The following is an 18,705-nucleotide window of genomic DNA, read 5'->3' as shown; positions in this document are numbered from 1 at the left end:
ATCTCAACTGCTATTCCGGGACCCTTAAATGTAATATTGGTCACCTCAGCCCAAGCACAGGGGCACGCAAATTATTCATTATGTAAAATAATTGCTATGTACGTCATGTCCACATGACTGAAAATTATATATTATGTAAATATCGGTTAGCTTGTTAACTTACATTATATATAATAATAATAATAAAAATACTGTAAGAGGTATCTTCATAATTCCAATTGTTCTGAAATCAGAACGATTTTTTAAGTGTTCAAGCAAAATTAATGTAGTGTAACTTACTTACTTTTGGAGAAAATCGTCCCTATTTCCCTGATGCAAATTTTCACTTGGAAGGTCTTTATCACTACGGTGTTTATTCACGTTGAAAACAAGCGTTCTGACGCCCTTCGCGGGTTAAGTTCATTTTACGAATTTAAAGTCAACAGAAGAAGCGGAACAATATCAAGAAACAATGCATTTTCAGCTCTAATATCGACATTAGTCGGGCACAAAACCCAATATCGGATTATAAGAATTTCCTGTAATAGTTGCAATAGGAAAATATTACGATGTCAGTAAATAAATGTTTAATTTCTTTCGTTTGATTCAAATTCTAAAATTGTTGACTTGATCCCGAACATTCCAGTGACGTCACTTTTAGTAGGAATGAATGAAACGGCAGTCAATCCCGCCAAACAGTGACGTCACAATCACCGGAATGAACATTCTGTGTAAATAACAGGCAATTTGCTTTCGTTTTGATTACCATCTTCTGTAAGTATAATGAAAAAATTGCAGGATAAACAGTATACCCGGTCGCTATCTTACAATACAAGTTTTATTTTGGTGTCGACAGGGAAAACAGAGATGACTCTGCAAAACCTCTTCATCTCATCTCATCGCACAAACGATAGCAGCAGCGATATTAATTATAGCAAAATAAAAATGTCCAACGTTGGAAATATTGCAAGTACATTCATTATTTACATAAACCAGTAATTAGAATAATCATTTATTTCATCTAGACTAAATAATTTGCGAGTCCCGTACACGCCTGCAAGGAGACGACCTTGGCATATCGCTACCCACGATGCTCTCGATCGTGGTCTTATATTATGTAACTTTTCCTGGGATATTAATTCTAGATATATCTGTTTTCGACAGTTAAATTTCTTTGAACATGTGTAAAACAAGCAGTCTCAACTGCTATTCCGAGACCGTAAAATTCAATCTTGATCACCTCAGCCAAAACACAGGGGCACGCAAATTATGACAGAAACGTTTACAAGTAATTTGATACGTATGTCATATGCACGTGTATATCATGATGTTTCAAGTGGATGCCCGTATTATTTTTTTTTGTGAAAAATGAATTATATATATTACATATATGTTATAAAATTCGGTTAGCTTTTTTATTGTCATTATTGTTATATACACTGTATGTGATATTTAAACGAAAACACATATTTTACCTAAGAAGCCAATCATATATATAATGTAAGTATCGGTTAGCTTGTTAACTTACATTATATATAATAATAATAATAAAAATACTGTAAGAGATATCTTCATAATTCCAATTGTTCGGAAATCAGAACGATTTTTTAAGTGTTCCAGCAAAATTAATGTAGTGTAACTTACTTACTTTTGGAGAAAATCGTCTTTTTGTGTCCCTATTTCCCGGATGCAAATATTCACTGTTGCCATACTTGGAAGGTCTTTATCACTACGATGTTTATTCCCGTTGAAAACAAGCGTTAAGACGCCCTTCGTGATTTAAGTTCATTTTACGAATTTAAAGTCAACAAAAGAAGCGGAACAATATCAAGAAACAATGCATTTTCAGCTCTTATATCGACATTAGTCGGGCACAGAACTCGATACCGGATATTAAGAATTTCCTGTAATAGTTACGATAGAAAAATATAACGGTATGAGTAAATAAATGTTAAATTTCTTTCGTTTGTTTCAATTTCTAAATTTGATGACTTCATCCCGAACATTCCAGTGACGTCATTTTAGTAGGAGTGAATGAAACGGCAGTCAGTCCCGCCAAACAGTGACGTCACAATCATCGGAATGACGTCGCTTACATATTTCCCGCAGTAGTAAAAAGGGGTATACACTCATTCGGTTTAGTGAATGCATGTTTTCTTGATCATCAAAGAAGCGTTTCGCTTTGAGCGAAATCGTGTAAATAACAGGCAATTTGCTTTCGTTTTGAATACCATCTTCTGTATGTATAATGAAAAAGTTGCAGGATAAACAGAATACACGGTCACTATCTAACAATACAAGTTTTACTTTGGTGTCGACAGGGAAAACCGAGATGACTTGGCAAAACTTCCTAATCTCATCTCATCGCACAAACGATAGCAGCATCGATATTAATCATAGCAAAATAAAAAAGTCCAACGTTGGAAATATTGCACGTACATTCATTATTTACATAAACCAGTAATTAGAATAATCATTTATTTCATCTAGACTCAATAATTTACAAATCCCATACACCGCCCGCCTGCATGGAGACGTCCATGGCCTATCGCTACCCACGATGCTCTCGATCGTGGTCTTAATATTATGTAACTTTTCATGGGATATTAAATATAGATATATCTGTTTTCGACAGTTAAATTTCGATGAACATGTGTAAAACAAGCAGTTTCAACTGCTATTCAGAGACCGTAGACTGCAATCTTGGTCGCCTCAGCCAAAACACAGGGGCACGCAAAATATGACCGAAACGTTTACTAGTAAGTTGATACGTATGTCATTTAAAAGTATTGGAGACCTTTTGATATGCACGTGTATATCATGACGTTTCAAGTGGCTGCCCGTATTATTTTTTTGTGAAAAAGGAATCATACATATATATGTTATAAAATTCGGTTAGTTTTTTTATTGTCATTATTGTTATATATACTGTATGTGATATTTAAACGAAAACACATATTTTACCTAAGAAGCCAATGATATATATAATGTAAGTATCGGTTAACTTGTAATGATAATGATAATAATAATACTGGACGCAGGCATAATGCCTATATATCCAGATCGCTAATCATACTATACATCCCGACTATTAATAAGTTCAGTATTATCTATCTCATAATTAAAGTAGCATTCGGGCTGCCCCCAAGGCTTATCCAAGCGAGATTCAAATGTTTTTATTGATGGTGACGTAACCACGGCTTCGGGAAGAGAGTTCCAGTGATTGATGATCCGCTCCTTGAATGAATACTTTCTCAAATTTAGACGACTTCGTCGTTTAAACAATGTCAAAGAGTGGCCCCTAGTTCTTTTGTTGTTATTTTGAATTAAAAATCCCTCTACGACGACTCGATCATATCCTCCATGTATCAATTTATATACTTGGATCATGTCTCCTCTAAGCCTTCTGTGTTTTTAGTGTAGGTAACTTCAGGATCCTCAGCCTGTTTTCATAGGTTAAATGTTTCATTCCCGGTATTTGTTTTGTTGCTCTTCTTTGTACATTTTCTATCTCGTTTATTTGTGTTTGTAAGTACGGGTTCCATATGCAGGCTCCATATTCCAAATGTGGTCTGACAAGTGCTTTATATAATAGACAGAATGTTTGATTATCTAAATAATTATAGGTTCTTCGGATAGTTCCCATTATTCTATTTGCTTTATTGACGGCACCATGAATATGTTCACTGAAACTTAGGCTGTTGTCTGTTGTTATCCCAAGATCCTTTTCTTTCAAGACCTCCTCTAATTGTACCTGTATTCTTCCTTCCAAAGTGTCTTTATATAAATGTAGGGCCTTACATTTATCAGGATGACATTTTAAAAGCCATCGATCAGACCATTGTTGGAGTTGATTAAGATCATCCTGTAGATTTGTTTTCGTTATATTTAAAAAGTTTAGTATCATCTGCAAACAAGTAAGTTGCTGATTTAATAGTTTCTGGAAGGTCAATAATATAGATTACAAACAGAATCGGTCCTAAAACACTTCCCTGAGGGATACAGTACTTAATGCGTGTAACATTCCCTCAAACGCGTTTGGGTTTCGTTTGCGTTCCTTTCGTTTAGTTTCGTTTGCGTTTCCTTTCGTTTATCGTTTTTCGTTTGCGTTTGCGCTTCCGGATTCGTTTTCGTTCGTTCGCGTTCGTTCGCGTTCGTTTGCGTTTGAGCTTTTATTTGAATTCGTTTTCGTTCGTTTGCGTTTGCGTGCGTTTGCGTTTCGTCAACCGGATGTACTTCTTTTCGTTTTGATAGGAATTGTTAGTTGCGCATGCGCAAGCAAAAACTAAAAATGGAGTCAACTGCCGGTGTAGCACTAGAACTATTTCATGTATGTTCCAAAACATTTGAAACTTTAATTATATAGAATATGTAACAGGGTGCAGGATTTCTAATAATTTACTGAAGTTACTGTACATTTAATTTGTACATGTACATGTACTGTATATAACGTAGTGTAGTCTGAAGCTTAACCGATCGAGCTATAGGTATATGTCATCTTTTCCTAAAAATACGTGTTTATCAAATATTACATGTACCCTAGTACAAATGTAAAACAAATACGATATCTCTGCATTTCATGAACTATTTTCGGTAACATTAATTTACGGACATCTTTTACTTGGATTGTATATCAAGGACGTATATATCTACTTATAAATCCTTAGATACTCCATTACATTAAAATACGATCCGGTCAATTGAAACTAACTAATATATCCCGATGTAAATTTATTTTCTACACGTAGAAATGCCCACTACAATGTACCCGTTACGGTACAGTGAGTCAGGTAACATCTGAACCGTAACTCAGGTAAGACACGTGTTATTTGCAGAGCTCCGGTCTAGCCGTTGCCGCTGGGTGTGATCAGGTGACACTAATTAATTAACATAAATAATCGCCCAGTCTCGGTCATGGTCCGACGGGCTTCTGAAAGGGGAGTTATTTTAATTCATTTTATACCGTTGACGGTCCATAAGTGCAAGTTACAACATGTCAAATATACAATTTATATTACTAAAGAGACTGATACATACATGTATACCATGGATATTAAATTTTCAGCAAATGTCTTATCTTTTTCACTTTTCTCACCTTTTCTTAAAAGCAAAATAGATAAACCAAGGATTTATAAGTGTGGTCATCTAAGTCCTTGGTGTTGTTACTTATAAATCCTTGGATAAATTTACCAGAATTTTGTAATTATTTAACATTGTTAACACTTAACAATTTAACTTTTAAAACAAACACACTTGGTCTTCTGTATTACTACATGTATTTCTAAATATACGTTTCGCGTAAAACATCGTAATGGACATTGGAATAGAAAGTGACATTCATCATCAAGTAAGTTCATTTAAATCACAACATATGCAATAGATTAATCATAAAATAAAATTATAACAAATATTTTCAATTGAATGGTTCTACAGTATACCATATGTTGTATTACAGTAAATACATTGTTAATAACCTCTTGTCTATATGCCTCATTAATTCTATTCTGAATAATTTGAAATGTGTAATGTATTAGTCAGCGTTATTTGGATACCATATTCCTTCATAAATCGTGTTTGAATATGTACCACGTACATGTAATTACCCAAATAACGACAGAAACATATTTGCAGAATAATAGTAATATGAAGTTAAGAACAAAGAACAAATAATAATGAATTACAAAAGAATCGCCCAAGACTGTTTTTCACTAATTGTACACATTTTGTGGTCCAAAATTTATAGTGTTGACTTAAATTTCATAAATGTTAACGTATTTTTACATTGAATGTCTAATATAATTTGTTCAAAAATTTGAAGACCTCTTCTTAAAATTACCGTCAATGCATGTAAACCGTATGGTGAACTTTATACTCATTATCGGGATACAGTAATTACGAAAGACCTTTACGAAAGACTAGTGATTTTCGTCGTCTATATACCACGTGCAATACGTATACAACAATTTTATTCGAAAGAAACATATTAGTCCATTTTCCCCCGTGAAAAAGATTGTCAATGTCAAAATATATATATGTTTTTTTTTAAATATGTATTTGTATATATTATAGTTATATAATTTTCAAGTGTATTTTTATATTATAAGATACTGATAAAATGCCTATTGTTGAATGCCAATGGTTTTCAGTGTTGTTCATGTTATTACACTTACAATTTTATTATTTATGTATCTTTGAACAAAATATTGTATTTGCAAGCCGGTACAGCAAGGACGTACATTTATGAAATTGTATAAACATGCGTCCTTTGTTTATATAGTACACCCGTGACCAAATCTTTTGTAATTGTGCCCTGGGCCGTGACATTGCTTGCCGAGGTGTACAAGTACCAAGATACTATATATAGCTGTAACTATATATAGACTAATCCGGATCACTATACAACCGTTGTGCCGATCGATTACTATGATCACGTTTAATTTCCGGTCTCGGCGATTTTTACCTTTCGTTTTTCGTTTTTCGTTTGCGTATTTCGTTTTGCGTTTTTCGTTTTTCGTTTTTCGTTTGCGTTCATCTTCGATAGCTTGCGTTTTTCGTTTTGCGTTTTTCGTTTAGGGAAACGCGTTTTTCGTTCTTCGTTCTTCGTTTTTCGTTTGCGTTTTCGTTCGTTTGCGTTTGGTTTTTCGTTTTCGTTTTTCGTTTCGCGTGCGTGTCGAGGGAACGTTACACGCATTAAGTACTGTACCACTTGTCACCTCCATCCATTTTGACAGTTCTCCGTTTACCGATACATGCTGTTTCCGGTTAGTTAAACAACTTTCTACCCATTTGATGATTTCAGGTGATTATCCGTATGATTTTAATTTGCCGATGAGCCGTAGGTGTGGGACTGTGTCAAAGGCTTTCATGAAGTCTAGATAAATGGTTTGGATTGATCCTCCTTGGTCGATAACTTCTGTCCACTTATCAATAACTTTAAGTAACTGTAAAATAGTTGATCTTCCCTTGATGAATCCATATTGCTGTTTACTAAGAAGATTATTCTTATCTAGATGATCCATTATTCTTTTCCTCAATTTTTTCCATAGTTTTACAAACAACACTTGTCAAACTTACTGGCCTGTAACTCCCTGGATTTTTCTTGTCTCCTTTTTTGTGGATAGCAGTTATCTGACTTTCCTTCCAGGTATTGGGGAGTTCTCCTGTTTTCAGTGACCAGTTAAATATTTCACACAAAGGAGTCTTTAGTATGTCCGCTGTTTCTTTTAGTACTTTCGGGTGAATATTATCTGCTCCTGGTGATTTGGTTGGATTTAATGACTTCAAAATATTTAATACTTCCAGTTCTGATATATCAGTGTTAATAAATGGATTTTCTATGCTAAGTTTCTTCAATACGGGAATATCATCTTGTGGTTCTACGGTGAAAACACTTGAAAAATAGTCCGCTAATGCGTTTGCTTTATCTTGATCAGAGTCGGCGATGGTCAGTTCGTTTCCACATTTAAAGTGCAGCTCTGTGATTCCGGATTTCGATTAAGTTTTTAAATTTTATTTTGAAATACGAAGGGATTTTGCATCTATAGTAAATTAATCATTCGCTATCGTCAAGGATGGAACAGTCATTTGAAAAGCCTTTTTCCGTGATCGTTGCACGACAATTATGACGTCACAATAATAATGACATCATAATAAGCGATTGAAGGTCATTGTCTATATGACTGCCAACTGCGCTTGGTAGGGTTACATGTTGGGACTGCCGTGAAAATGTAAATATTACATGCCCAATTATAGGTTTCAATTATTTATATATCATTACAGTCTATAAAAATCGAAAGCCAAGATCCTAGAGGACAACTCCATCCAACACTAAACCTATGACGGCAAGTTATTGTTGTTTAGATAAACGACAGCAATGAAATCAGAAGGCGGTCCCATTTGTTTCGATAACCAGCAAACAATATCAGAATGAAAACCGACCTTTTAAAACACTTACATAATCTTACAAATGTATGTCAAGGGAACATTAATATCTCAACCCGAATGCAATGCAAGCGTTTGTCTCGTCAAACGAATCTTCCCGAGCAGGGAAACTAAAATCTTACACCACTTGAAATCTCTGTGAAGAATGGGAGAGAAAAAAAATCAGTTTGTCTAAATGATATTTGATCCATGTAAAATATAATACATATGTTCAATACCTAAATATAGGTGGCGAACCAACAAAGGTGAGTTATTTTTTATTTGGAAGTAAAATGAGTACAGTGTCCGCAAACGTGACATGGTACAGTACAGTCTGTACCAAACAGTCGGTGACACGGGGCAAGTCTCAATATAAATATGTAAACACCTAGTAGTCCACAGAGGTAAATCATAGTTGTCATGAACTGCCATTTAATGGTAGTGACAGGAACTTCAACCAACAATCGGTGACATTAGTCTCAATATAGATACGCCAACATACATACGTACATAGGGGTAAATCATTGTATAGCTGAACTCTTATCTAATAATAACAAGCATCTCTGATTGAACATTCATCTGATTAATCATATAATCAATATACGCTAATAGTATTGTCTGTCTCCATTCTGGTCACTTCGGTGATAACTGTGGATGTCCAGTTAACAAAGATATCATGTGTAACAACATGGATGTGCTAAAAATGTAATAACACCTCAAATGAGAATCCTGCATTCTGATTGGTCGAGAGATACAATATTTCATGTATTCGGTATTTCACACTATTACACGGCGTTAGCATTATAACAATGGGAGACAATAGACACGTTCGTAGCAACCCCCTAGCAACAGGTGATAGTGTATATTTGACAGTGCAAACTATCAACCGCCCGAAAAAGACGCGGACTCGTTTCTTTTTTCGACGCCATCTTTGCTTTTTGAAACGACGCTTCAAAATTTATCTGGAGCTATTTAGTAATAGTTTTGCGAAATAAGTCTGTTGATCAATTTCTTTTTTTTTCAAATTAAGTACGGAGCTTTCCATTTACACCATTACGCTCACCGTTCAAACGCCTCATGTTGATTTTATTAATCCCGTCGGTGATTAGGTAAACGGAAGACATGCGATTACAAGCGTCTTCCTGACGTTGCTAATGTTGTAAACAGACGACGGGATGAAAACAAAATTCATTGAGATTTACAAAATCATTAAGCTTTTAACAAACGCATGAGACAAGACAAAACAAATATTTCACTGAATGCTTATTGTTAGTATTTGGTAATCAGTGCTACTGAGTAGAAGCTGATATGTTATTTTACTGCCGACGGTGAGTTTTTCGACTTTTGCTAAATTAAGTAAAATGTTTCAATGGATTGCAAATATTTGAAAAATAGTTTAGAGGTTGACAGTGCCTAGTGTCACCCTCGGAATATCACCTCGGGTTGACAGTGATATCCTCGGGGTGACTATATAAATACTACCTGCATTAGAGGGTGACAGTGCCTATTGTCACCCCGAGGATATCACTGTCACCCGAGGCGAAGCTGACATTAGCAACGTCACGAAGACGCTTGAAATCGCATGTCTTCCGTTCACCTAATCACCGACTGGTTCATAAAAATCAACAACATATAGCGCTTTGACGGTAAGCGAAAAGACGTGAACGGAAAGCTCCGTCCTTAATATGATTTTTTTTTATTGATAAACAGACTAATTTGGCAAAACTATTACTAAATAGCTCCAGATAAATTTTGAAGCGTCGCTTCAAAAAACAAAGATGGCGTCGAAAAAAGAAACGAGTGCGCATCTTTTCGGGCGGTTAATATTTTGCACTGTCAAAAATACACTATCATCCGTTGCTAGGGGGTTGCTACGAACGTGTCTATTGTTTCCTATTGTTTTAATGTTACCCGCCGTGTGAAAGTGTAAAATACCAAATATCTCTCGACCAATCAGAATGCAGGATTCTCACTTGAGGTATAATAATAGGTACTATCAGCCTCTAATGCAGGTAGTATTTTTATATTATTGGTCACAACTCACATATTGGTTATTTCCCTACTAATTAAGTTTATACAAAATCAAGACAGTTATTATATGAGCACACAGTATGTTCATATATTATTGAAATATAATAGGTTATGTAATAACACTGGTAAATGATATATGCCATTTATAACTATATGTATTATATTATTAGAGGAAACTTTTTTGGAATTTCTTCGCGAGTTTTATGATTCACCACGCAAGGATCAAAGCCGCTGCAAAATACTAAAACCTCAATAAAATCAAAGATAATTGTATAAAAGTCACTCGTGACAAAATGGATTAAAGAAGATACCGTTAAATTTGGTATGTTTACTGTTAACAATAAATGCAATTAACCTTATTCATCAAATGAATTATTCAAGTATATATGAAGTATAATGACTGAATAACCCATTACTTACCTTAGTCGGCTATAGTTCCTAGCCTTCGCAGGTGCTGTATATTTAAAGACAGTATTAATCTTGCGGTATTTTGATTAGCTATATATATATTTATCCCGACTTTCTTTTATCTCCAACGAAACACCAAATCTAATACTGTTGATTTAAAGGATTGAAGTATATATGAGCTCATCCTCTAAAACAACTATTTCAATATCCCTGCGTCACCCACCAGATTGCCAGTTTAGTTTGAGTTCCTGCCATGGATGTGTTCCTCCTTACATTGTTTAGTGACCACATGTGTTCATTAGATGTCTGTATCTGCCCTACCAAGTACGCCAAAGACGGTCTATTTACAGTAATCACTGAACACTGACACAAACGTACTTAATAACTTTTACAAACCATCCGACCTGCCATAAGATATTTATTTTTCAACAAAAGTACAGGCATGTTTAAAGGTGCGTCCATCATCATATTTCAATTTGAATTTTACATGTGTAAGGTATAACGTACATTTACATGACTTTTTAGCTCGGAAACATGAACTTTAATGGTACAGTATACGTTTAATTGTTCCAATCTGAATTAAAGTACAATACAATAGCCATGAACGGAGGTGATCTTAATTAATACAATTATAAGTAAGCCAAAATGATTATCATTATTTAACCCCTTAATATCTAAGCAAAATTTTCACTACTATGACACTTTTAAATTTTAACATCAACTTTATATCAGTCTTAGATAGTATTTTACAAATTGATAATCTGCTGTTTATTGTTTTTAACATTTTATTTTGAGATAACTCTGGTATATCGAAGAAACAATTAACGGCGTAACAAGTATTCATAACACAAGTTGATATTAGCGTGGGTGGATTTTAAAGTGTATCGGAAATATATCTTTTCATATCTGTTATACTATATAACGACGCTATACTTACTACTGGGCATAGTAAATGTTGCGTTGTAGTAAGGGAGGCAACTTAGATCGGGAAGCATGTATCGTTTCGTATATTTTAAACACGAAAGATAATTCTTCTAGTAACCTGTGAGTATCATTTCAAGCGTGGTCGACACACCATTCGCTCAAACTGGGAACACATCGAAAAGAATCCATTATTTACCCGTTATTTTCCACGCATTATTTTCTTTTGCATATGACTTCTTGTGTAGACACTGTGTAGATTTGGAAGAAAATACGTGAAGATAGAAATAATAAATACCGATTGTCCACTTTCTTCAAGTTTACTTTTTTACTTACTATAGGGCGTGATTGTTTAATCAAAAACAGTGATAGTTTCGATTTCAGCATAGGGGAAACAATAAATGACTTGACATTAAAAAGGCCTAAGACAAGTCCTTAATGTTTATCCACTATTACTGTTTATATTTATATTTTCTTATTTTTGTCAACTGTCGATAATCATCATTTGTATCTATTTTGGAGACTGAACAAGCAATCCATATGATAAAAAAAACTTAGAAACGGCATGCTATATTTCCTAGGTATGGAGATCGATATGGGTGCTTTAATACGAAATCAGGTATGATATGTGGTGGTTAAAGACATCCAATTCTTATATACAATATAATAGTTCAAATTCTCGACTGAAAAGCTTTCGCTATATTAGAGTTTATAATAATTCCGCGAATTCTTAATACAATTTAAAAAAAAAACACTTTTAAACCAGAATATTATCACACCCACAGATAATTCTAAGTAAAAAAAACTTTTTTTAAATTCTGGCAAAAGGAAAGATAATATTCTGATATCTCAATTACGGAAATGCTGTAGTAACTTAAACTTTGATCTTTATAATGATCACTTAGCAAAATCACCATTGTGCGAGTGTGGTAATGCATATGAAACCACTGAACATTACTTCTTCTCCTATAGTAAGTACAATGAACAGCGCGTAACTCTGATAACCACTTTGACCTTCAAATACTTTTGTCTGGCTGTAATGATTGTAATAATGAAACAAGCTTGAATATCTTTCAGTTTACATTAGAGTTTGTAAGGGCTACCAATAGATTTCATAATATTTAACCACCATCATAATTGTTTAACTTATTGATTCTTCCTCTTGTACTTCTAAATTGTATGATTCATCAATAACTTTGAAGAATTGATTAACTAATCGTGGATAAAGATACCATAGCTTAATTAATGAAATTAGTGTTCTGAAAAACACTTCTGGAATAGCATCTGTTCCGATGGGCATTTATCATTTATTAGTTGTAAATTTTATGTATTATTTTATAAATTATCATACTATTTATGATACATGATTGATATATTTAACTAAGCTACATATCTGTTTGGGTAATTGTTAAAAGTAATGCATATGTCATGACAAGTAAAAATTTAGACCAAACTTTATCTCAATATTCTGCAACATTTTATCTTTTAAATCATATACATGAATGCAGCAGCCATGGTAGAATTTTTGAATCCCATTGGTGGATGACCATTGGCTTTAGCCACATGGACTTTCTGGTCTGTATCTGGTGGGTGAAGGTAATTTCCTCATGGCTGCTGCATTGTCATTCTTTATTATTATACTTTTTGAAAAGCAAAATTACTATCTATAATCTCATTAATAATATCTCATATACTGTCATGACTTCTGAAAGATATATTTTCAAATGCTTTCAAATATTCTTTCATGTCATTTGTATATATACATATTGTTGCCAGGGAGAGAACTTACATAGGCACTGCCTGTTGTTTGATCTCATTTCAATTTATTTGAAATATATATTTTTTGAAATTCTTAACACAACCAAAATATTCAGAACAACACTGAAAAGAGTTCTAGGAAATAGTGAACGGCAAAATGTATCTTTCATATAGGAAACCGCGAAATAATAACCCCGCGAAACAATGAAGATAGTTACTTAAGGACAACATACAGGAAATATAAAAATGAACATGGACACTTCCATATGGAAAAAAAGTGTGAATTAGAAATATATGCTAAATAATAATACGTACTTTGCTACATCGCTATACTAGTTAATAGCCGTTGTAAAATAAGAAACATGACATACACGTTATAGAGAATATCAATTTATTAAATAAACATGAAACAATTGCACATAATATATATAGACAGTATACTTGATATGTACAATATTCCAGGTGTTTTTCCTTATCACAGTTAAACCTTTGTACATATCTAACTGATTACACCTAACAACTTAACAGCACACAAAACATCAGGCCTAGCGGGTTATCTCCCTTGATACTATTAGATAACGAAGTTTATTATTCACGAAAGAAACGTCATTACTTGCCTGGAAAATCTGTAAATTTGTCACACATTAATGATTTTCCAAGCATTGCATGAATGAAGGCAAAACGAAGTATTTCTTTTTAAATTGGAAACAATATTTTACATCAAGTTCAATGCGCACAATAATTACTCAATTTCGCATATAAATACTATAACACATTACATGAAGATATTTGTGCTTTTGTTCCTTCTTATAAGACAACCATTATGATTGGTAAAAATGTAAAAAAAAAATAAATAAATAAAAGGATCGTTTGGATTTAGAGTTCCTTGTAACTATGTTGTATTATAAGATTAATGGTATCTCCAGAGAACAAAGCATTACATTTAATTAACTATTCCCATAATTCGGTAGTAAGCTAACCAAGAACTAGAAGGGGGTATTAACGCATAGAACATATCCGGACATTGCAACCATTTGATCTCAGTTGTCCACTAGTTTGATTGGCCAGGGGCAAGTAAACTTATTAACATTTAATACGTAGTCTTGATTCGAATTATAAAAGTAACTATTTGATGTGGCAATTATCAGAAATCGCGTAGGCTCAGTTGTTATATACTTTTGTTGGGCAGTCACCAGGTAAGATAGATAAGTCATCTATTATTAAAGCATTACACCTTCTACATAGCAATATGTGCATACAGGGTGTAAAATACAAAATAAACAAAATATATATAAATGAAAAGGTATCCTCTGATAGTAATATATAACACAACGAATTTTACAGTTAATACAAAGATTCAGGTATATAACAAATATTGGGACTTATTGTTAACAATGATTGAGAGATGAAATGAAGTTTATGTTTCTGGAAATAATTTTAATATATATCTTAACATTCCATTTTTAATAAAAACAGAGAGAGAGGAAATTACAAATAATGCAATGGAGTAAAACAAAAAGACACATCCAATACTCTTTTCACCTGAATATAAAACAATAAACCAACCAGGCCATACTTTCTCGAAACAAGCATTAGTAAATAATTGGCTTAAATCAAAAGTTTGTATTCATAAGTTGGATAAGACATGATACATTGAGGTTTAACTAAAATGGGTTACTATCATTTTGAAAAATAATTGTTTTAGAAAAAAAAATAATACAAGAGCAAATATATGTTTTCACTTGAATCACGAAGGATGATTTGAAGTATATAATTGTTGAATTGCGAATTAATATTTAGTAACACCTTACATTTTTGAAAATTACTTTGATTGATTTTTCACCTACCTTGTAACCATGTACAATCATAACATTTACACTTAGCAACGCTGGCGAGGCCTAATTGACGGAAATATATTATGGTAACGTGTTATTGTCGAAGGCGCAAATAGTACGTGTGTCTATTTTGTATTGTATTTTGGCGAGGCATGACAATATCAATTAGGTTTTAGACAGCGTAACTAAAAAGGCATGCAATTTTCACCATGAAATCAATTAGTCATTTGTTCAACAAACATATGCCATATTATGCAATTGAAGGATGTTTATTGTTACAGATATTGCCAACAACAAATACGCCATAAAACTAGCGAACCGGAATTATAGTCAAACAAATGAAATATCCACATGTAAATACGTTTGACCTGGAATGAATGTATTTCCTCGTAAAACCAGGGGAATCAACTCCAACATGACATATAACATACTGCACACATTATTGCCTCCAGATCAAGTTATGACTCTCACTTCTCTATATTTACAAGATTTAAAACAATCACACGTTCCTCTAATGAAATATAAAGACATGCAATCGGTCATGAAATACAAAAATGAATATATTTTGTCTTAAGATTAAGAAGAGTTATGTAATATTGTCAGCAAGAATAAATCATTGGTATGTGAGATTAACGACAGATATTTGTGTTTTGTTTTAACACATGAGCAATGGCATACTTGCTCGCAAAGGTAGATAACTCTATATTAAAGAAAGACTCCTTTATCGAAGAGATTAAATCTTTTGTTTTGGTAAAATGACTAAAGACATCATGCTTGAGTCAAGTATGAGATATAAATTGAGACTGAAACATATGTTTTAAATATGAAGAGATGTTTTCATAATATATCATAATATATTAATTTGTATATATGTCTTTTATCTTATTCTTTCTCCGTGAATGAGTCTTTCTTGTTTTCGAGAAAATTGATAGATGTAATTTTGATTAAGGACTTTTTTCTAAATTTAGCGAGTAACGTTATATTTTTTCTGAACAATAAAGAGTTTATATCTATAACATTGACAATTCTTTTTTGAGCATCACACAATTGTTTTATCAAGGCTGAAAGGAGACTGAAAATCCTTGAAATATTGAGAACAACCTGAGGTACCAATTGTGTGTTACCTGTAATTACACTTTTATCTGAATTAAATAAATCATCATCATTTGGCAGCCATGTCTATTCTTCAGCGATAGTAAACTTTGAAGTTAAAACAATTTTATGAACATTTTACAAGCCAGTTCATTAAACAATACACATTATTCCTCCACTAGATTGAGTCAGTTAATTGTACTGTATAGTAGAGAAAATGTTTATATACACTCATGAAACAATACATTTCATACAGCTGATTTCCATGCGAGTATACACATGAACCACAGCTATTACATTCCGTACAAGTGACTGTTTTCACTATGGACGTTGGTACGATATTTACAATGTTAGGACGGTCTCGATACTATGTAGATAATGATTCCTTCCTCCACAACTCGTATGATTTATTGAGGCATATATCTTATTTCAAAATCATTTGGTTGTGATTAATGGTGATTTCGCATCCCAATGTATAACGTTATCTTGATCAAGTGCTTTTTTTCTATAAATCTGATATAATCAATTAAATCTGGCCCGAGTTAAGTGGGAGCTCTTTTCATATCTTGCGCTAACACTTCTTTACATGTATACATCTTCAACAATATCACTTGGCAAAACAATTACATGCATATGTTATCAATTTTAATGAGGGCATGGAAATACCATTTGAGGAGATTGACCACCGCTTTAAATTCTTCAGAATCGTAATGTGTTTCGCAAACAAAACATGACAGCTCTTGAAGAAACGAATCATTTAAATAATGACAGTCTCACATTAGTAGAATATATCAGATCACAAACAATAAGTAAAATGTAAACAATGATGAAAATACAAAATGGGTCAGTATGGGACAATGTGAAAAATGAAGACCCGTTTATTTGTTCGAAGAATTATTGTTTCTAAGGCAACTTCATTGTAATGAATGGCAATATAAAACATATATATCAAATCGTATCACGTGTTCCTCAGGATTACACTACACAATGGTATACCACTGTGATCTGGGATACGTCGTTTTATTAAAATTTAGAAAGAGGATGTGTTATCTTATTGGTAACAATCTAGAATAATATATCATTTTGTTGAACAACAGAACACCAATCTGATCCAGTAACTCCGAATCTACAGCTAAATAGAAGAAAAATTAAACATATTTACTTACAACATATGTAGTTATTTAGTATATAACCGTAAACCGAATATACATTATTCTATTTGACATTTTATACGCGATATCGAATTAATTATTTTGATGATCGACCATCGCTATTATATCGCTTTGCGGTATAATAATACATTTGTGGAATATCGGTACACCACCGTTACCTAGAATATATCGCCATGTACGATGGTTGCTATCTTTGTCTTAAAAGAATATACAATTGTATTGAACATTAGTTGAACATTAGTTCACTTCTTCTGTGATGAAGCCTATGTCATTCTACTCGACATGGTTGGCATAATATTGTTCGACGTTGTTTACATATGGCATCAGAAATATATAATTAATACTTTTATTGAACAGTTATTGAATCTGGTAGTTAAAATCAAATAATAAGATTGACTAAATTCTGGATGGTACAATTGTCAACAGTGGTGTACCGTTGTACATGTAAATGGTCAGGACATTTTATCAACATCATTATAACCTCTCGTTTTAAATAATTCTGTTGGACATTGGTACACCATTGTGTTGTAAAATTTTCTTTATTCTTCGTCTACTTTTACAATATCCTATAGAGAATAAAATCGTTAACACTGAGAGCCCAATACATGATGCAATTAGGGCCCACGAATTAGCACTACTAATAACGATATCACGTGTTAAAAGTTCTCCCTTCGCTACCAGTCGGTTGGCGTACCTCTGGCGGTACATCTTGGGGACTTTCTCGTTCCAGAACGACAACTTGTCTGGTTTTAGGTTGATGTCCATTTCTATATGAGGTTTTTGGTTTCCGGTAGTTATTCTGGCAAACGTCGGCCTACTTACAGAGTATCTGTCTATATAAAACTGTTTGTGTGGAATGAGCGACGGAAGTCTGTAAATAAACAAATAAATAAAATGAAATAAAATAAGTTAATAATATCATCGAAGTTATAAATTAAGCTTAATTCCATAACACAAAAACAATTAAAAACGAAATAAATATACTGCAACTTCGGTAGAAAGACAATAGAGCCAGGTGCTCTGGATATGGACAGCATGAATCCATGTAAAATCCATGTAGAATACTGCATTCTCAAACGAACAATATATTCACACATCTAGCATATAACGTAAAATCTTATTATCAACTAACACATTTTAATTGCAATACGTAACTATCAAACTAACTAAATACACCAATTTATTTTATTTTAATTTCTAGAAAGATGTAGGAGCACATCAATAAGATTTATGTTACCCGTTCCGTGCAAAACTTGACCAAAGGAACAGTAGATTTTCAGACATCTTCCGGTCACTTTCGCTGTACCGGAAGTTGGCGTGGCCAGACATTGGAAACCCTGATAGATAGAACAGCTCTGCTCCATGAATTACACCTGGAAACACCATAAATTATTCGTTAGCATTGACTTTTATAAAGAAAACAATCATGAGTATATTTATTTTGTCTGCATTATTTAAATATTAATGCTATGTGCATCTATCTTTTATTTCATATCCTGTTTTATTTTCCTTTTGTTTTCACCATACAAACTTTTATTAATTATATTAACATTTATTTGCTATTCTTATTGCCTTTGAAACATGCATTT

General features: G+C 33.1%; 1 protein-coding gene and 1 pseudogene across 1 annotated transcript in view; both read right to left on the bottom strand.

Moving 5' to 3' along the window:
* Positions 1-10,502, bottom strand: part of LOC138325825 (prostaglandin E2 receptor EP4 subtype-like) — a 69,113-nt gene extending 58,611 nt beyond the window's left edge. Inside the window, exon 1 of the mRNA XM_069271757.1 lies at positions 10,351-10,502. The gene's annotated coding sequence lies outside the window, so the exon portion shown is untranslated. The remainder of the gene's footprint in view (positions 1-10,350) is intronic.
* A 2,889-nt stretch (positions 10,503-13,391) lies between these two features.
* LOC138325824 (acetylcholinesterase-like) overlaps positions 13,392-18,705 on the bottom strand; it is a 129,766-nt pseudogene continuing 124,452 nt past the window's right edge.

Source organism: Argopecten irradians, chromosome 6 (genome assembly GCF_041381155.1).
Source record: "Argopecten irradians isolate NY chromosome 6, Ai_NY, whole genome shotgun sequence".
Taxonomy (NCBI): Eukaryota; Metazoa; Mollusca; class Bivalvia; order Pectinida; family Pectinidae; genus Argopecten; species Argopecten irradians.
The sequence above is the reverse complement of the archived record's forward strand: the minus strand, read 5'-3'. Positions and strand labels throughout refer to the sequence as shown.